This window comes from Natator depressus, chromosome 7 (assembly GCF_965152275.1).
Source record: "Natator depressus isolate rNatDep1 chromosome 7, rNatDep2.hap1, whole genome shotgun sequence".
Taxonomy (NCBI): Eukaryota; Metazoa; Chordata; order Testudines; family Cheloniidae; genus Natator; species Natator depressus.
Genome location: NC_134240.1, coordinates 8,798,027 through 8,812,760, shown reverse-complemented (window position 1 = coordinate 8,812,760; position 14,734 = coordinate 8,798,027). Strand labels below are relative to the sequence as shown.

The 14,734-nt window shown below is 44.5% G+C and overlaps 1 protein-coding gene across 3 annotated transcripts in view; it reads left to right on the top strand.

The window, feature by feature from the left end:
• Positions 1-4,895: 4,895 nt before the first annotated feature.
• Positions 4,896-14,734, top strand: part of TAFA4 (TAFA chemokine like family member 4) — a 110,708-nt gene continuing 100,869 nt past the window's right edge. For 2 of the 3 annotated variants that reach the window (XM_074957453.1, XM_074957455.1), the window contains exon 1: positions 5,705-5,772. The gene's annotated coding sequence lies outside the window, so the exon portion shown is untranslated. Of the gene's footprint in view, positions 5,110-5,704; positions 5,773-14,734 lie in introns of those variants that run through there. The other variant, XM_074957454.1, reaches the window with a different exon arrangement.

Below are 14,734 nucleotides of genomic sequence, written 5' to 3'. Positions count from 1 at the left end.
GCACTGATTTTCATCTTCTTTAAATTTCTGTAACAAGCGCTGATAGACTCCTAGGAAATTTTAAAGAAAATAAAAACTGAATGTGAAGGACCTTGCTCACGCTAGAGATGTGAAGTAATGCAAACTCAAAAAAAGAAAGATCCTGCTCACAATACCAACACATAGGCCTGGGGAAGGATGTAAAGGAAGAAGATGTAGAGCAGTTAGGAAGAGGTGAAATCACGTAGAGAGACCAGAGGTGGATTTGTGATGAGGCTAACATTATGGGTGTGGAGCTTTTAATTAATTAATTTGTAAAGTGATCGTGCAATCGAGTATTCAACAACTGCAGAAATGGGTCACGACTAAAAATAGTTGAGTAAATCAGTTAAACTGAGAATATACTCAGTCAAGTGTAGCCATTTCCAAGGTAGAGAATGATTAAAATTGGATGTGAGCGTCAGGTCGCTTTTTTCTTGTTATGTAAGTGTCACACCTGAAAGACCCAATTAGCACTACTTCCCGTGTACAAGCAAGCCATTTTAGATATTAAAATGAGGCATAATGATGAATGAAAGTGTGGGACGTGTCTTGGTTATCCTAGGTTCATAACATATAATTGAATTATTTTTGTAAGCCTATTTTAAGACCTTTGATTTCTGGCTTCTGTTTTTAATTAATCAGCCTGCTCTTGCCCTTGTGCATTATTATGCTGTTCATTAGCATTCCATGAGACTGCAGAAGTTTGACTTCTGAATAAAGTAGTGTACAAAGAGAAGGGAGGCTTTTTATCTAACCACTTAATAATTTAAATGGAACTCTTCTTTAATCATTGTTTAACTGCACAATAGTTGTTTATTTAAAATGTGCATCAGCTAATTTTGCAAGCAGAAATAGAAAAATATGGATAAACATGTTTAGAAATAATGAGCCTTTTAACTATTCTAATCATCAAAAGACTTAAAATGTATCCAGGACTTACTCTGGCTCATCTTGGTGAGACAGTCATAGAGTTCGGTGAGGTGTCAAAAGGTACAAGCCTACTTCTGTTCGAGGGAAGCAGTGGACCCTGGTAACTGCAAAGCTAAAAGCTGATTGGCAGCGTGAATATTGTTGGCATGGCCTCCAGCTGTGATGATTGGGTCTTGTGAAAGAGGAAGAGGTGGTTTGATCACAGGACTGGGGACCAGGGACAACTGAGTTCTAATCCTTTCCTATAGGTTTACTATCTCACTCACATTGGGCAAATCATGTCGGGCTAGAGCCAGCAGGGACTTTCCCATTGATTTAAATGGAGCAGGATTAAGACCTTAATCCCTTTGCTGGGGTTCCCATCTGTAAAATGGGAACTATAATTCCCCTCGCAGGGATGTTTTGAAGATTCAGTTAGATAGTATTTGAAAAGTGCTCTCAATATACTAAAAATAGTAAGCATATGTTCAGCATTTGTATGTTGAAAATGCTTTACAGCCATTACCTAATTTATCTGAACAGCACGCCTATGAGATAGGTATTAATATTCCCACTGTAGAGGTGGGGAAACTGAGTCAGGGCGAGAGATTTGTTCAAAGGCAGAGACTTCATCAGAGCTGGGATGAGTTCACAGGTCTGTCTCATGCTCAAAGCGCCTCCCTCACAAATGCTGTGTATAACCTAGTACTCTAGTACTTTGCATAGGGTAAATAGGTCTGAAGCAGTGCAGACTTATACAGGGTGAAGTAGCAATGAGCTGAAGTAGTAAATCGCACACAGCCTAGCTATAAAGGAATGAAATTATAGCTCTGAGCAGCCAACAATTGTCCATATGCCTGCTTCACACTAAGAGTGAAATTCAGCACAAGGCCTACATGGGATGTAAGCAGTGCATGGGTGTGTGCTGTTCCTCTGGGGAGGGGTGAATTTCACCTTAACAGGATAGTAAGGACACCACAATACCACCTCTGCAGCCTAGAGAGGAAAAGAAAAACAGACTGTATGAGTCTAAATTTTCAAAAATGACTAGTGATTTTGAGTGCCACCATTTTTGAGTCACCAACGTAAAATACCTTTCAAAGAGGCCTGATTTTCAGAGGGTGGATGGTCAGCACTTCTAAAAAGCAGACCCCCTTTAAGCTACCTCAAGGTAGGCATCCAAAAATTGGCGCAGCCAAAATCATTAGCTGCACTTGAAAATTTAGGCGTGTCAGTTTATATCTAGTGCACCAATCACCATTGTACCTGTGTAAGAGTATTGGATTGAAGTGTGTGTGTCTGTTTAAAAAGTAACTTGCAATTAGGTGCAAAGTGCATTTGCACTGACCAGACCATAAATGTCACTTTAATGTTTTCTGTTGGAAAAGCAGGAAAAACGTTTAAACCGAAGATGTACATTCTTTCTTTATAAAATAGTTCACCTGGAACACAGTCATAACACAACAAATGCTCTGACCGCTCCCCAGCCCGGATATTTGGAATTTTGCACTGATGTGCAACCCCATTACAGTCATGATTATTTGTCAAACGCTGCCAGTGCAGCTGGCACTGTATGAGCCAGAGGAGAAGATGTGGCCCTAGCCCTGAAGAGCTGACAACTGAAGCAGGAGGCCAACACAAAACACACAGATAGAAGCTTCCTCTGGTTCTATCTCAAATCTTTTAAAATATGTATAATGGGTGATTCAGGGCATTTTTCTTGATGTTATTGTCCGAGGGCTTCACAAAAATTTGGAGGCAGGACTGAAAGAAAAAGAGAGTGGGAGCACTAAGCTAAGAATGGAGTCCCACTCACAACGGGCAGCATGGAGGAAGAAATGAAATCTGACACTAAGGGCTTTAGCCTGCTCCACTTTAAGTCACCATTAAAACTCCCATTGATTTCCCCCTCCATCCTAGGAGTCAGATTGGGCCATAGGGGTGAGGGGAGGCAAGAGATTTATTGGTGTAACTGGATTTTGTGGGACCCTCGCTCTCATTCTCTGCAAAATTATCTAAATGGGTTGCATTTGCCACTGTAAATTTAATAATACAACAGATTGCACTAGAGAAGGTAGAGTGATTTTTAAGGTCTTGCATATAGTAATGCTGGAAAAGTTAGACAAAGGTCAATTTGAAGGACCATACTTGGTTGAAATCCACAATATGAATAACTCTTCAGCTTTACTCAAAACACCTGAGGTGGTCCACTCAGTTTATCTTTAAAATCAAAAATTGATTATCTAACTTTAGATAAGCTGTTACCAGCAGGAGAGTGGGGTGGGAGGAAGTTTTGTTTCATGGTCTCTGTGTGTATATAATGTCTTCTGCAGTTTCCACGATATGCTATGCATCCGATGAAGTGAGCTGTAGCTCACGAAAGCTCATGCTCAAATAAACTGGTTAGTCTCTAAGGTGCCACAAGTACTCCTTTTCTTTTTTCTTTTTTCAGTTTATCCACTATCTCTTTGCATTACATGGTGACGATGGCTGGTACTGCAATAGCACTTAAAGGCCCCACCCAAGATCAGGGTGCCATTGCACTACACACTATACTCACACAGTAAGAGACAAATCCTCCCTAAAGAGTCTGGAGTCTAAATAGACAAGGCAGGCAAAGGGGGATAGAGGAAAGTGAGCAGTGGAGTTGCTGAAGGTCACCCAGTAGGTCAGTGACCCCAAGTCCAGCCACTAGAAAACTGCCAGTAAAACGTCATTTTTTATTAAATGTCACTGAATTTTAAATTTGACAGTCCATTTTCTTATGGATGCAGTATATTACTGACCAGACCTGTGACCAGAGGAAGGTTGGCAGGTCAAGCCTCTGGCATGCTAAAACGCTTGCCAAGTTGCCAGTGTTTTCAAAAGAAGATGCTGACCATATTTGCAGACCAACCCTTTGCTTGGGAATTGGCTTTATCCTCTTCCCCCAGCTAGGACATGCCCAGCTCTCTGATCCTAGCAGTGAGTCTGCTAGACAGCTAAAAGCTTGGGCTGAGTGGGACAGCAGCATGTGCTGTGCAACCTGGGGAAAACATCCAGATCTTGCACTGCAGCAACTTGTGTTTCCTCGCTCGCACGCCCTGGAGATGCAGCACGCGTAGGATAGGGCACTTCCCAGAACCAAAAGGCATCTCCACTTGTAGATCAGTACTTACTGTGCGCTGTCCTGTGATGGCTAGGGGCAAGAGGAATTGGGAACCATATGGAGTGGAAAGAGGGGGAAAGAAAGAGAATGGGGTGCCTTAGGAAGATGCTAAAGGAAGAACAACAGGTACTGTGCTTCCTTCCTCCCTCTGAAAAGGTAGCAGGCAGAGGGACCCAAGTTTAAAGGAAGGGTTAGTGTATTTGGGAAGGTTGCTTGGAGCCTTTGTGGGCTCAGCTGAGCATCCATCTTCCACGATGCTTATCTGAGCTCTGAGTCTTCGGAGTTCCCACCTCCCTCACTGACCCAGGAATTGTTTGCCAGACTGAAAGTGGAGACTTCTTTGCCAAGGGGCATTTGCACTCAGGCATCACTCTTTATGTTGCAGGGGCCGGGTAATGAAGAATGGGACTGCTTGTCAAAATGCGGACATGGTCCTACTGTAGGGTGAGGGAAAATGCATCCACCCTGACTAAATTGGCCTTCAACCTTGGTTCTCCACTTGTAAGGTAATTCCCTTCTCTTCATGTGCCAATATATATTTATGCCTGTATCTGTAACTTTCACTGCATGCATCTGAAGAAGTGGTTTTTTACCCACGAAAGCTTATGCCCAAATAAATCTGTTAGTCTTTAAGGTGCCACCAGACTCCTCATTGCTTTTGTGAGTACAGACCAACAGGGCTACCCCTCTGATACTTTTTGGATGAGGAAAATTAACTGGAAGGCGGAGAAAAGGGGAAGGGCGTAGGGAGAAGATGATTTCTGAGGTCTGCTCCGTTTGGCTGGACCTGTTGCCCATCAGCATGACTTGCACCGCTCTTCGACACGCCCCACGAATGTGGGTTCTTGGGTCTCTCTGTCCACGTAAGAGATCAGTGAGTTTGCAATCGCTCCCAGTTAGTGCCTTAGCTCCGGCGGCTCATGCTTTTCGCGCAGACGGCCCTGGCCCAAGGCCGGCAGCATCCGCAGTGTTGGTTACACCAAGACCCCCCCTCCCCAGGATTTGCACGGGATGGGGGACAGCGGGAGCGGGTAGGTCTCAGCTCACCTATGAAATCTCCCCCCCGGCCCCGTTATGAATGATCTGAAACCTTCCTCTTCTGGGGTTAAGGTGGCCATGGCGGGGCTCCAGCGGGGAGCCCGGAAAGCACGGGGAAGGGCATGGAGATCTGGGGGCCGGCCGACTGCCCCCCCCGCTCCGCAGCCCGCGGCGGTGACTCGCCTCCAGCCCGGGGGCGGGAGCGGGGCTGGCCAATCAGGGCCGGCTGCCATGGCCAGGGGGGTGGCTTTCTGGGCCACTCTAGTTTCAAACCGGAGCTGCTGCTGCAGCCTCCCCGGCTGAGTCTCCGCTCGCCGCGCTGGGGCTCGCCCGGGAGTCGGGCGCAGCTGGCCGCGGGGGGAGTCCCCGGGGGGCGCATCCCTCCCCTCCCCAGCCTCACCGACCCGGCCGCTTCGGAACGTCCTTCCTCCCTCCCCGGCTCCGGCGGGCGCGCTCCGCCCGGGCCATGGGCGATGAGCCTGGGTGAGTGAGCGCCGGGACCCGCCGGCCGGCTGCAGCTGCGCCCCGGAGCCGGGCTCGGCCCCCTCGGCCCCATGGCGAGCGCCCGGCTGCCCCAGGCGCACGGCTGAAGACAGGCCGGGAGAGGGCTGGGTCCGTCGGTCCCCGGAGCAGACAGACAGACAGTCCGGCTCCAGGTGAGGCCGGGGGGCGCCCGCCTGGGTCTCCTAACTTTCAGGGCAGGGGGAGCGGGCGGCTCGCCAGCCCTGGGTCCTCCCCTTCGGCTCCTTGGGGGTCCGGGGACCCCAAAGTCTGGGGAAGGGGCTTGTTCCGAAAGGACCCGGGAGCGCCTGTCCCCCGGTATCCCGTGGCGGCGGGGCTGGGGGATCTGGGCTGCTCGGGGCAGGCTCTCTGCTTCTCGGGGGGACCCCGGGGGGAAGTGGGGTGTATGTGAGCGGCCCCGAGCAGGGGGAAGAGCGTGGATCTGCGGGGCGGGGAGCGCCCAAGGGCGGGTCACCCCATCAGCCTCCCTCCCGGGAGAGCCCTTGCGAACGGCTGCCCGTGAGTTCGAGCCCGGAGCCCGGGCTAGTGGCTGCCGGGCGAGCTTGGGGAGGCGGCGAGGGCGAAGAGGCTGCCCACGGCTGGAGGTGGGCTCTGCCCTGGCAGCAGGGGTAGGACCCCGCCGTGCCAGGGAGTTGATGCGACTAGCGGGGCACCAGCGGTGGCCGGTGGGAGCTGCCCGGGTGCAGCCGCGGCCGAACGGATCGGGTTTGCTGGGGGAGGTCGGAGATGTGTCGGGGTTTGTGGGGTACAGGAGGAGGGTCCCCCTCCTTCCTCCTCCAGCCTATTGGCACCCTGCAGCCGGGCCCGCTGAGGAAGCGCTGCTGAGGTCCCGGTTTAATCACGGGGAATTTTATCAGGGAGATAAGCGCCTCGGCCCCCAAGTCCTGGGACAGCCGCGATCCACCCTCCTCCTGGCCCCGAGGGCAGCGCTGGTTAGCCGGGCTCTCCTCGCTTGTCTGCTCCGCTTGTTCGCTTCCTCGCCTCTTCCTCCGAGCGCTCGAGATGCAAGACGGGGAAGCCCTGGAAGGGGCCGAACAAAGTTTCGGTCCCATCAGCCTACCGAGTTCAATGTGGTTACGGTTCCTCTTGCGGTTCTGCTATTGCCCATCTCCGGAGTCCTCTCCCCGCCCACTACGCGGGTGATCAGGGCTCGTGTCCGTAGCTTTGGGTTTACTTTTGATCACTTGCGTTTGAAGGGCTACAGAGCGGAGCCTGCCCTCGGATGAGCTTTCAGTCGCTCCTAACCACAGCTGGATTTGTTTAGCCAGAGGGATTGCTCTGATTCTGGGAGACTCCAATACCCACCCAGCGCCAGACTGAAATGTTCTCTCCCCTGTCCTGAACGTGTCCGCATCTGGCCGCTGCGCTCTGTTTTGTCTGGCAGTGTGCGTACAGACAACAATATGTTAAAAATACTCAAAATAAGAAGGTTCATAGGAGTTTTTTATATTGCCAATTTACACTATATTTTGACTCTTTCTCACTGATTACTCATGCGGTACAAAATGAATAACTCCTGACAGCATACTCCCCATATGCCGCTCAGAATCCGCCAAGGTGAATGCTTAATCATTGCATTACAACCTGAGCACAGATGTGTTTTGAAATTGCTTTGACATATATGTTTTTCTGACAGTGTTTCGTGCACTCAGTGCATATTTCTGTAATTATAATTGCTATGTATATTTAAAGGGCACAATAGGAATTTGCACTTCGCTAATCATTTAGTGTAAAAGTGTTATTAACAAAGTGCAACATTTGTTCTTCAAACCGGTAATAATACAGTTTAATCCATGAATGCAATTATCAGAATCATTATGGATAAATAATGACTTATCTGTTCCCAAAGTGACCCTCTGAGTATGTGCAAGCTGCATCAATTCACCAATCAGGACCTCCATTACTTGAAGGTAGACCTAGCATTTTACAATGCTTTTTTTAAGTACATCTGCCTTCAGATTTGACTTGTCTTGCCACCCCCATAAGAAAGTACCAGCATGTCAATTTACATTACTAAGAGTATCTATATTTGATGTAAATAACATACTTTCATGGCTGTTCTACCTGTGAAAATGTCATGAGCAATCAGAAAAGCTTATTTTTGCAGATGTCACGGTTACATTTTTGTTCCTGAGAAATGGATTTGACTTCATTTTGCTAAACATTATGGTTCCTGAAATAGTTTTTATTTCCTGGACCAATTGTCTCACCACTGGCAACCTCTTAACATTTTCAAATGGGAGTTCTTGAACACATACTTTATTTTAGCTAGGGATATTACAATCCCCATTCCTCTCAATGAAGCAGGCATTCTTTGCTGACCCCATTCCACTTTGAAAATAAAAAGCACCCGATCCTCTCTTTCAACAAGTAGCTTTATTCTCTGCTCCAGTGATTTACTATAGCACTTACACTGATGATACTTGCTATGTAGATGATTGGGGTAATGTGCATGATGATAAAACTGCAGTCAGTGGGGATTAATGCATGGGTATGACATCACCAGCAGCCAATCAGGTGACTGCTTTGGACACACATTGACCAAAACTGTATTCTAAAACTGATTTAGTGATTCTGCATTGCTTCTGATGACTAGGGCAAGTGTTGACAGAATGGACTGATTCTTAACAAGTTTGGATTGCCTTTCCCCTGTCCCCAAAAGGAGTTGAAAAATACCCACTTTTCAAAGATTTCTGGTTAAGAGATCGGTTGAATGTTGATACCTTAGTTTTCAATAAACCAGACATTAGTACAGTGTGCTACTGCCTGATTATTAAAATAAAAAAACCAACCTGATGAGTTCTCAATCCAGACAATGAGTTGTCATCTGAACAATCATGTTTCTATACATCCTATATTTGCAGCCGCAGGCACTAAGTAACATTAGTGCTTTGGATGTGATCCTACTGCAACCTTTATATGAGTAGCCACGAAGGGTTGCAGACCTGGGCCCTGTCTTTTTATTACCTTGCTATACCCCAATTAAAAAAAAAACAATAGCTTTCGGTAGCTTTTGCAGTATTGGGCCGATATTATTGAATCTGACCCAACTTTTGTAATGCACATAATGTCTATGTACAATCTGTTCTCTTCTACTTCATGACACTCACTTAAACATTATTGTTATGTTATCATTTTGGGCCTGATCCAGTGAAAAGATTTTGATTGACTTCAGTGGAATTTGAATCCCACATGTGGATATACCAAATACGGTCTGCTTGTAACTGGTGTACATTCCTTTGTTACTATTTTTTTCACATTCCCTAGAGTTCACACTTTTGAGCCGATTTAAAAATATTTTGTGCACCAGGTTCAATCACTGGAGTGTTTAATTTATATTGTTTCTTAGCAATTATTAAATAATCACTGCAGTTTGTATATGTAGGAAGTATTAAATTTCAGTGAACTGCATGAAGTATTCCCACATTGCCCTGATGTTCCCCAGGAGTTTGTGGTGTTCTTATGCCTTGGCTACCTGTAAGAGGTGACAGGATACATTTAATGAATTACCTTTTAAATTAGAAGGCAGTAAACAACTCATTATTTGATTAGAGGAATATTAAAATTAGTAGAATGTTATAGTCTTTTCATATCCTGTGGCACAATTTTACTAGCTAGGAAGTGACATGGGTTACTGCAGAGAGAGGAAGTCTCTAGAGAATTGTAATGATTTTCATCTGTGTGAAATCTTATATATTTTAGTTGATACTATTGCAGAGTTTTTGCTTTCTGGTTTAAATAAATACAGTTTGTTATTTTGAGTGAATTTAGCGCTTGTGAAGGGTGTTGGGTGGACAGCCTTGAAGGTTGAAATCCCCTAATTAGAGAACAAGAACAGCTTCAGCAGTGCTAAAGCAAGTGTGATAATGGTCTTCAGTCCTGTTTTGAGGGGTCCTCTGCCTTCTAGAAACGAGATGGTAGCTCTGTCCCCAGCCTCACTTAATCTTTGGCCTCTATTCAGGCTTCCCACCAGTGGTCACTGTGGTTTATGTGATGTGCTTAACTGCCTGCTGAGGTCATGATCCAAAACTCGTTGAGAAGACTCCATTGATGTCAATGAGCTATGGAACAAGCCCTAAGAATGTCATTTCAGTTCACATACACCACCAAACAGGTATCACATGGTGATATGGGGTGGATTTGAACTGGTGATCAGTAGCAGTGAAAGTACGTATACTGTCTTCATTGATTCTCCTCTGCCAATTTTTTTTATTTAGTTAGGGTCAACTCCTGCAGTCCTCACTCAGTCAGAACTCCCATTTTGCTGGAGTAAAGACTGAAACTCTCAGGATGATTGTGCCTGAGTAAGGACAGGCTCTATCCGATACTGCTTCTGATTTAAAAACATGTGTGTGCAGGTAAACAACAACGAGGTGTTTGGCTGAGGGTGGTTAATGACAGTAAACAATTTTCAGGTTCTCCTTGAAGAAAGGTCCCTATAAAATCTTGAAAGTGTTCCACACTTGGAACTCCCTTTGACATTAATGCGTGTTCGTCCTGCTGTAAAGCCACTGCAGGATCAGGTACTTCATTTACAACTACGCTTAATTTTATTTTACTGTAAGGGGTGTGTATAGTTAGTAACACCTGGATGCTGCAAAGCAAACATTTCATACTCCTGCAGCGTACGTGTCCCTGCCTAAGCCATTGTATTAAAGAAATTTCCATGAGCCAGGAATGCTAGAATCTCTGCAGCATATATTCACAGAGCCAGCTACCATCCCTGCATTGGCTGGATGGTGCTTTCAGCTGTAATGCATGCTGAGCGCTTGCAAATGAGGGGGATTTACTTTGGGTTTGTGCCACTGTAAGCAGAGTGTTCCGTGCTGCTCTATAGAATCCCAGGAAAGCCAATAGGAACCAGCAGGTTATTGCAGATTTCCACAAGCCACATCATTGAAACGGAACACTTTTTAAGTGATTGCTTTGTAGCTCCTTTATGCCATGGGCCTGATTCCTTACAGGAGTTACTCTATTGGAGTCAATGGTTTTATGCCAGTGGACAGCCCAAATAAGGGAAAGTAGAATTAAATTTCATGGTGGTGCTACTAATTTTTTTGTAAAATGTAATAGTAATTGAAACACAATGGAAGGGAGAGCTTTGACCATAGAATCTTCATGGTCAGGTCTGTCTTCTTGTAGAATATTTTCCTCAGCAAAGTGCCCACACAAAGAACGTCTCTCTCTCTTTCTTGTTTGAAATGACAGCTCCTGTGCTCTGGGAGACTGAGCAATGATAAATAAAGCAAGCAACGGTATTTATAAACCATGCTTTGCATGCAATACTGAAGGTAACAGTTTGGTTAATATACCTGGTAAAAAAAACAAACAGGTTTGGGCTTTGTTGCCTTTGTTTTCTGAACCACCAGCTGCAGTACAGGTTTAATTATGTTGGTAAAGTCCTGCTGATAAGAAGTGTGTGTTTTTCAGTTGGGCTAAGCCTGGCCATCCTAATTGTGGGAACAACTTACACCCGGTAAAGGTAGGTTGGGACACTGACAGTTTGGTTCTTAAAGGGACAATAAGCAATTTTTCCACGCTGTATCAAGAAAAAAGAAAACACGATTCTGGTTGTCAGAGCAAGCCCTAGGCATGGATAAAGCAACTAACAGATTTAACAATTTTGAAATGAATTGCAAACCTCTGGCTCATGTGTTTACAGTCCAGGATATCAGAACCTATGCTTGCATTTTACAAACTATGCACCACATTCTCCTTGGACATAAATTTCAAGGGTTACTAATTATGTAAGTCTGCGGAGAATTTGGCACTTTGTTCAGTAGCTTTAGTAAGAGCGAGGGCCAAATCTAGACCTCTTGGAAGCAGACAGAATGGCACTGAATGTTTAATTCTTTGCAAAATTAAGTTTTGGTTTTTGTACTGAGATGCCTTTCAATGGCAAACGTTGCAATGCACAGAAAATTGTGATAGCTTGAGAATCTGATACAGCAATTAAACAGCAGGATTCTGTTCTTCCATTTGTGTGCAAGAGACATGGATGTATTAGGAATTCAAACCTTAGCATAAGTTATTGATGTGTCAATGGACTCCCATATTGTTATCCACCTTAACATTGTGGAGGTTGCGGTATTTTAGGATCAGGGGATGTATGACTGGTTGGGTCTAGTTACCTCAGGATATCTGTGGTGCTCCCATTATTCAGTGAAAAGTTTGTGTTTCTGGTAGTTTGATCGGTGAATAGAAGTACACTGCAGATGTATTTATGTAGTGAAGTGCAGACGTTTTCATTACTAAGGAAGGATTTATCTTGTTACAGTAGTGAATTTAGGATGCTAAGCTGTGATATTTTTCCTGTTTCTAGAATGTTATATTGCATTAAAATCAAATCAGGGTGACCATCCTTTTCAATTTAAACCACTACAAGATGCTAATAACGTTGGAGACAGCAAGTTTCCAACTTCAGAAAAGAGCATCATTTATTATTTTTCCTGGTAAAATTCATTCAACCCGCTGAGATTAACTGTAATTTTTTTTAAAATAAAAGAAACTTGGTTTGGATCTTCAGCACCAATAACCCTTGAGGATCCAAGCCATGACATAGTAGATCCATCCTAGTAAAATTAGATTTTTGGGTCTCCCTAATCCCCCCTGCTTCTGGAAAAATAAAAGATCCTAGAGCACATTTAGTGGGTACCCCACAAACCCTTTTCACTCATCCCTGCCTCCTGCTCCCAGTCACTGGGAATGATGAGTGCTGAAAAAATCTTTTTGGACCTGGCTACTTTCTGCTGTTGCCCTGTACGCCGCAGACATTCAGGCTGGTGGGAGAAATTGGCTGAGTCGTTTCCCCAGGTTCCTACTATTGCTGCTCCGGTGGATGATTTTTGATTGAGCACCAGGGTTCTGAAGTTCCTTTTGCTCTCTTCTAATGAACAGAAGAAGTGGGGTGCTTGGCTTTGTTGGTCTACATGTGCAGCTAACTGCATACCTTGCCCCTGTTGCTGGAGGCTCCACTAACTGCTCGTTAGAGGAGCTGTGTTTCAACAACAGGCAAACAGCTGCTGTTTCTGGATTTGAAGTGGTCCATAGAACTTCTTAGGAGGTCTTTGTGGCTGGTACGGCCTCCACAGCCACCCCAGCTTCTCTTCACAGGTGTTTTGGGAGGAGGTGGGTTACTAGGCTGCATGCTGGGATATATGGGGTTTAACTCATGGTGGTTGTTGCTGGGCCTGACTCTCTTGCCTTTAGTCCTGTGGCGTAGTGCCTTACTCCCAGGAGCAGTCGTACTGATTTCAGTGGAACTACTTATGGAGGAAGGATGCAGCGTGAACACAGGTGTACAGGACCCATAAGGATTATCCGCTGCGCTTGCGTTAACAGAATATGGGCTGTTTGATATGTTAATTTTTGTATCAAATGTTGTGTGCTTAATTCCTGCGAAGCACCTAGAGTGTAAGACTGGTGCAATAAAATTTAAACAAAACACAGGTACAAGCCCATTTGTATATAAAAGTACTCGGGCAATTGAATCTGAAAATGGTTTCATAACTTGTTGGAATATGGAAGAATTGCTGTAAGGGGGTTCAACAGATGGATTCACTTCCGTTATTTCAGTTCCTTAAGCAGCCGTTCTGAAACTTCAGGCGAACATGCATTATTCCGAGGAATCGGATAAGAGAACATTTGAAACTTGCATGACTGAAGCCGAAATGTATTTCAGGTGGGTTACTGGGAAAATATTTACCAATTGCAGGGTTTGCTTGGTTCCAGGCTAAAAGGGAAAGAAATGGGAAAAACTGAGTTTTTTTTAATCTAACATTGACTTTTAGTCTGGTGCTGGATATTTTATTATTTTTGTTTAGTTCTAAATGTTTTAGCATACATGAGTAGGTATTAACATAATCGGAATATCTTCACAAACACCTACTTTTAAAAATCTGCAGTGAGTCTACTATTTAGGAGAGTCTTACCTGAGAAGGAATCTTCCCCCAATTTCTAGATCTACCTGACACAGATAAATGCAGGGAGGGATGGTTTATTTTATGGAAGGATTAATGGAATGCTCTAACAGAGGAATGGATCACTATGTTGCAAATAAAGTATGTTTTAAAAATGAATGGCCTTCAGCATGTACTCATAAATTAAAAGCACTTCCACCAAAAAAAATCTGTCTTACTGTGCATGTTGTTAATAGTTCAGGACATTCATTATTTAGATTTATCAATAAAAAGACCATACAGAAGCTTTGAGCACCTCAAAAATAATTAAACTTATCATAACAATGATAACATGTATATTAACTTCAGCCTGCTTGCAGCATTAAATAATTCAATGGAGATAATTTACCTCAGTCAGCTGATAAATAAACTCCCGTTCCACCCCCACCAACCTGGAAAAATCCCCAGAACATCTCTTTATGTCCATCCTGTGCAGAAGCATACCTGTTCTACCGCCCACCCCAAACCAAAACCCTGAGAAATAACTTTAATGTTATTGTACAAATGTGAGAGCTTATTGCAAATGTAGGGGAAATATTCCTTCCAATGACTTGTTACATGACTTTCAGTTCTTAACAATCTTGCATGGGCTCCAAGCCAACCAATAATGTATCCAGAAATGCCCAAATTCCTGCATATGGTACTCTAAATCAGTTTTTCAGCCCCATTTCATTTGCACTAGTCCACCCCCCCATGCATGTATGTAGAGAAACCAATTAAAAGGGCTATACAATTGTTTAGGATTTAAATAGTTAAATTACGGTATAATCCTGCATTCCCCCTAGGTATCCAGTACTCTCAGATTTTAGCAGAGGTAACATATGTATAAGGACAAAAAAATTCTGACCCTGTTTCTGTCTACAGAACCCTGCAACCAGAACTGGGTTCTGCAGTGGGACTTACTCGCATGAGTAAAGGTGAAATGATCAGGCCCATAATTGCTTCATTTTAAGAAGTTGTATCTAAATTTGAGTATTTCTCAGATAATGTTAAATTATTTGAAAAACTGTAGATCACATTTGTTCTCTAGTCACAATCTATTCTCCAGCTTTCTGTTTGTTGTTTTTGTTGGGAGGATTAAGGGGACCAGCATTTAACCAGTCTCTTTGCAAAAGGCCATGAAAGCCAGAGGAAAATC